Genomic DNA, 6,160 nt, shown 5'->3' on the forward strand with positions numbered 1-6,160 from the left:
ATTGGGCCTGCTAGGCCCTGAGATCAGATTCTAGCACTGCCAGGCATGATGGAGAACACATACATCTAAAATCTAGATTCTATGTGATAGGATGTAAACAATGTAATAAATGGTATAAGTGTCATCAGAGTCAATAAAATAAATGGTAAATAAATTAATAAAACAAGAAATAAAATGAATAAACGCGCCAAACACAATATGGACTGAACATCTGAAAAGAAGTATAAATCCTATTGTTGAGATGTATATAAGGAGTAACTTTTCCAGGACTGAGGCTTGAATTCAGTCCCCCTAGGAGGAGGGAATGGCGGGAGATACTGAGATACTTGCTTCTGGACCTAGGAAGAGTCATGGCATGCGATCTATCTCATCCTTGAATGAGTAGTTTGTGCATGATGCGAGTAGGAAATGATATGCAAGACTCATGTGGTATAGATTATTTGTAAAGAAGAGTTAATGAAGCATGACAATAATCATCACAGACATGAAATGAATGCATCAGAAAATACCCAAATATAGGTACACACAGATTGGATTCCATCACAAGTCACCATCAATCCTACTCTATACAAATATGTACTTATTTGCATTCTACCTTCTACTTATGAATGGATGACTATTGTGCTCCCCACTCTCCCCCCAGGGGGGCTCAAATTCAGGTACTGGGAAGGCCTAGCTTCTTTGTCACTCACAGGCTGTTGTGCTCATATGGACCCATTCACCATTTGGGCCTGCTAGGCCCCGAGTTAAGATCCCAGCCGTGCCAAAAGATTCATCTTGATGTAAGACACCAATGGTTGCATATGTTTTCCTTTCCTGTGCAAGTCTTGGGTCTCAGCTAGGATGAAGAATGCATGGGCCACCCTGTGGTCATGGGAATAAGTTGTTATCCATATCAGCCCAGTTATACGTGTCATTATATACATGAGAAAATACACAATAATCCATGAATAGAATACAAAATAAACACAATATGTACACTCAATGCACGATGCAGTCCCCACACGGATGTGAATATACATCCCATGTTTAAATGATGCATTGAGCACTATTTTGGCCTCCATGTGGCTCGATCTCAGTTCCTGGGAAGAGCCCATCTTCTTAGTGGCTCAAAGTCTGGTGTGATCACGTGGACCAATTGGGCAGTTGGGCCTCCTAGGACCTGAGTTCAAAGCCCAGCAATGCCAAAAATTCACCCTGATGTGAGAAGCCAGTCATTGCACCTGTTTTCCTGTGCTGTGCAAATTCTGAGTCTCAGCCAGCATGGAGAATATATAGGCAAGTGATGTCAGCTTATATTTCCATAATTCATTCATCTGCAATAACAATTTGCAAGACTGGAGATGTGAAGCACTTAGACATGATTTTATTCTCGTTCATTTGGAAGATTAATCTTTAGTCAAAAGGAACGTTTAAAAATGGCTTAGAATTTATTCCTACCAGTTTTTATAAATGGCTTTGTACAATGGTATGTGATTATTTTATTTTACATAGGATGATTTTTTCTACTACCTATAAGTTTTGGAAAAAGAAGAAAACTAAAATTTACTATTTAAAGGAATATGATAGAAATAGAAGACAGATTTTATGTTTGTCAAATCTCTCATCAGTACCCATATTCAAGACTTAAAGTCATATTTCTTACTATGTTAGACAGATAGGGAAAATATATGATAAGGCAACACATGATAAGGCAACTATATTAGTGACTTTAAAATGTACCTTCTTATGTGATGAAATTTACTTTATTAGCTAATATTTGGGTTTGAATTATGGGAGGCTGATCTATTTAACACATTTCTGGAAGGCACCTACTGAACAACACAAATGGTGGGGGGTAGAATTTCTGCACTTTAATGAATGGTTGAACTTGTTTGGTATTAGTGCTGGGTACGTAAATCAACTCTATTGTAACTAGCTCCCTACACTTGAAAACCTTGTAATGTCACTATCATCTACTTGTCAAGTGTTATTTTGGTGAATATGATTTTTAAAAGTTTATTTGAAAAGGAATATACTTTCAGGAGATTAAATGTACGTTACATTGGTTTGAGAATGACATTTTTATACTACAGAACCAAGTTTTACTGAAGTACCAGTGTTTTGAAGCACTAAGGGTCTTCTCAATTAATGTTTTTCTAAATTATATTTGACCTCTAAATCAAGTTTTCCTAGTCTTGGTAGACCAATTACGATCTATCATTCCAGAAACTATTTTTTTGGCTGCACTGAAATTTTTCATTCATCATTAGGAGAAAGGTATTAAAAATAACCTTGTTCATTTGTGATTTTGTTCACTCATATGGACTGGTCATCTGTCAATTGAATGTTTGAATTACAGAACTTTCTCTCAGATTTTGTGATCTCATCTTTCATTTTAACTTGCCTTGCATTTCACAATTGATTACTGCTAATTCTTGTAAGCAATTGGGGCCCTGAAATATTATAGGAAATGAAAAATTGAGATGAGTCTTTAATTATTTTCTGTTGGCATGTTGCCTGGGCCTATGTGAGAAGTCATGCCCTTGTTATCTGATGATGCAGATAACTGGGATCTGTTATCCTAGGACCCGTGGGTCCTGCAGAAGAATAATAGCTTTTAGACATCATATCAGCAAAATTTGGGTATAATCAGTAAGAATGCTTCAGAAATATGGAGAAAAACACTTTGGGACCAGCAAGTTAAAACAATACACAGAGCATCAGACTAAAATCCCTTATAGATTAGCAGAAAACAATACTGTTATTTTACCATGTGTATTCAGAAGACCACGACGATTTAGAAGGTATCACAAGCTTATACTGAAGATATTGCATTGATACTTTTTATATTCTAATATATATTCTAAACCCAATTATTTATATTCCAATCTATTTATGGGAATAAATGTAAATATATTTGTCAAATTATCAATTCTAGTAAGATTCACTGTATGAAATTTAAAATCAGCACATATAAATATAAAATATATAAGTACATATAATATAAAAATTGTTTTGCATTGTTGTATTGTGTTTAGGGAATCAAAGGCAACTCTGTTTTAAAGTATTATTCCATTATCTCTACCTCAGTTTTTGGTAGAGTTAGACTTAAAGCTTTACCATTTGTAGACAGGCAGCCTAGAGGCAAGAGGAAACACTGTGATTAAAACATTACAAATTTAAGGTCTAATATCGAGGAGAAACATATGGACTTCTCCAGGAGCTATTGCAATATTTGGTGATAGAATGTCAGTAGTGTAAGTTCCTGCTTGGTTGGATGATAGGTCAGGACAGTAGGTAATCATGCCTATGAACAATTTTTTCACTTTCTTGGCTTTAGCTACTTTTGAAATGATACGTATAATAAACAATTATGTTTTGATAAAATACCTTCCATTCTGAACAATTCTGTCTGAACTGTTTATCTCTCTATGATCCCTTGTAACTAAGATTATTTTTGTTCCAGTAAGACAATCCATGCTGTCAAGGTAAGATATTCTGGTTGGTCTGTTCCTACATGGAAGAAAGGTAAAGGTTCAGTGTCAATGTCTAGTGCGTTGGGGTCCCTGGGTAAGGGTCACAAAATCACCAGGACACAGGGGATGCAGAGTGCAAAGAGCAATTGCCACTGCATGCTGTGCTTTATTGTTAGTGGGTATTTAAAGACTAGCAAGCATAATATTTTCCAAGATTTGGTCAGAAAACATTCACACAAAAGATTTCCACAGATACATTTTTACTTAACCTATGAGAGAATGTCTAGGTATATTATTATCTAAACTATTTTAGAGCAAGCTCAAACCACTTCTCCAATCTCAGGAAAATGCTTGACCAGCTGTTCATCTATGCTTAAGCAAGCAGAAGAGCCACTTCCTCAGCTCCCAGGAGTCTGTGACATGTTTTGAGAAAGGGAGAGGGAACATTTTCCCTCTGTAGCCTGGCGTTCCAAGAGCTTTCCTAATCCCAAACACAGTCCTCAGATAATCCCGAGGCTGGAGCCTGCATCATTCTGCCCCCTCAACATAGACCCTGAGTCTTCACAGTTCAGGTAGACATTTGTCCCAGCAAGAGCTCATTTGGGAAATTTTAAGCTGCAGAAAGTTAGAAGTAGCTCTTAAGCAAGGCTTACTTTGAATCCATTAGCTCCACAAAGCTAACTCAGTTGATAAATAAGTACTTGAAAACCCACCACCTTTGGACTTAGCTGTAAAGGCTTCAAAGTATGATCAAATTTAAAATGAAAATGACAAAATAGTCATTGACAAAAAATTGTAAATGTGAGCAATCGACCGAACTATATAAGTTTTTTTCCACTGTACTTAGAGAAATAAGATCAATAGCATTTTTAGGAACAATAAGGGTTCCTTGTTACAAATAGGCAACCATGGATAAATGCCTGTATAAAGATTGTATCATTACTTACTTAAATTTAGAGGATACTACATGCTTCAGCAGCAGGTCTACCCAAATTACAACAATACAGAGATTAACATGGCACTTGCACAAGGATGATATGAAAATTTGTGAAGTATTCCATATTTTTCATTCTTCTGATGCAAGATATGAAAAACAGTTATTAAAAAGTTGATTACAAAAATACAAGTGTAACAATACATGTAATTCATAGAATTAAAGGTTAGTTTGACATCAGTGTATTAAATTTTCACCTTAGAAAGGCCTTTACATAGTATAACCTTTACAAAACTTGAAATTAGATAATATTGCCATTTTATCCCAAAGAAATAAAATAATATAAGAAACTACGAAAAAAAGGAGTCTTAAAATTCTTCTATGTGGAATGCAATCTGAAAGGTCACATTTATCAATGAATCCATACATTATATAACAATGTAGAATTCAAAGTATTATATCTAGGAGAGAATGAAATAGATTATGGATATTACACAAACATAGATATTCTTTTTTCAGAAAAGCACCCGGAACATCTTTAGTTTCTATACTATTCATTTCAACAGATAAGTTAAAATTATTTCTGATTTAAAGAATCACAAACTCTGCAGAAATCATTATAGATGTATACAAACATCTCTTGAATACATTTTGATATCAAAGTCATGCAATTCACTTGGAAGTATACCATGGAATACATAAATATTTATTGTAAGATATTGCTGCTGCTTTGCATTGTGAAAAAAATTTGTAGGGACACCAAAGATGGACTGGCATTTTTGAAATTTAAGAAATCAAACCATTACGACTTAGGAGAACAATTTGTACAGCCTTCGACAACTTCAAAGAGGTAGTGATACATACTTATCCTTTTGGAAATATCAAATGCAGTTTCTTCAAAATTGTTCTTCAGACCTGGTTTGATATAATGGTTCAACACAAGGAGATACAGAGTATCTTTGCTATTTCTATTCCCAGCAGCAAGATGCAAGGAGGTCAAGAGGCCTTTAGTTTGGGGATTGGTATCTGCATCATGATGAAGTAATAAAGAAGCCATTCTGATATTATTCCACATATAAGTACTGTGCAGGCGTGTCCAGGCATTCAGAGTTATTGCATGAATATCTGCCTTGAGCTACCAACTAATGGACAATGTCTAAGTGTCCACTCTAGGCTTCCCAATGAAGAGGGTATACTCATCCTCATCCCTAGAATTCATCTGGGTGGCCATTTTGGAAAGCAGTGTTCACACCACAGTAAGTCGATACATTTCAACATCCCAAAGAAGAAATTTTCTTGGATCCTACTCCATTTTTTTCTTGCAATTGATACCATTCCTCATTTTTCATCTTGTTCCTTGTCTTCGTCAGAATTGCCTAACCAGAGATTTTGAGTACCAGTGGGAATGAGGTGTCCATGTATTTCCCCAATAGTTCACATTGGTTGAACTGGTCAGAAAAAACTGGTGAATGTTCTGCATATGTTTTTTCACCATGATATATTTTGTCTTTTTCCATTTTTACTATTCTAAATTATTCTAACTGGAGAGTAGTGAATTATAGGAAGCAGAGGAAAGATTTTCCTCAGTATTCAAAGGTACAGACTGAAAATCAGGACCAGTGGTGTCTTCATGTGCAGCTTATTCTAGGAAAGAGAAAATAGGAAACAATGCCTTCTATGTAAATGATTTGGGAAATACCATGTTATAGTGTACGAGAACTCACTATTCAACATATGGGATTTATGAGCTTTCTAATAGCTTTCTAAT

At 35.4% G+C, this 6,160-nt stretch overlaps 1 pseudogene; it reads left to right on the forward strand.

Moving 5' to 3' along the window:
- The first annotated feature begins 4,425 nt into the window (after positions 1–4,425).
- LOC138826301 (U6 spliceosomal RNA) lies at positions 4,426–4,525 on the forward strand (annotated as a pseudogene).
- Positions 4,526–6,160: the final 1,635 nt, after the last annotated feature.

The sequence above is a fragment of the Dipodomys merriami genome, unplaced genomic scaffold (assembly GCF_024711535.1).
Source record: "Dipodomys merriami isolate MVZ:Mamm:240054 unplaced genomic scaffold, mDipMer1.0.p SCAF_141, whole genome shotgun sequence".
Classification (NCBI taxonomy): Eukaryota; Metazoa; Chordata; class Mammalia; order Rodentia; family Heteromyidae; genus Dipodomys; species Dipodomys merriami.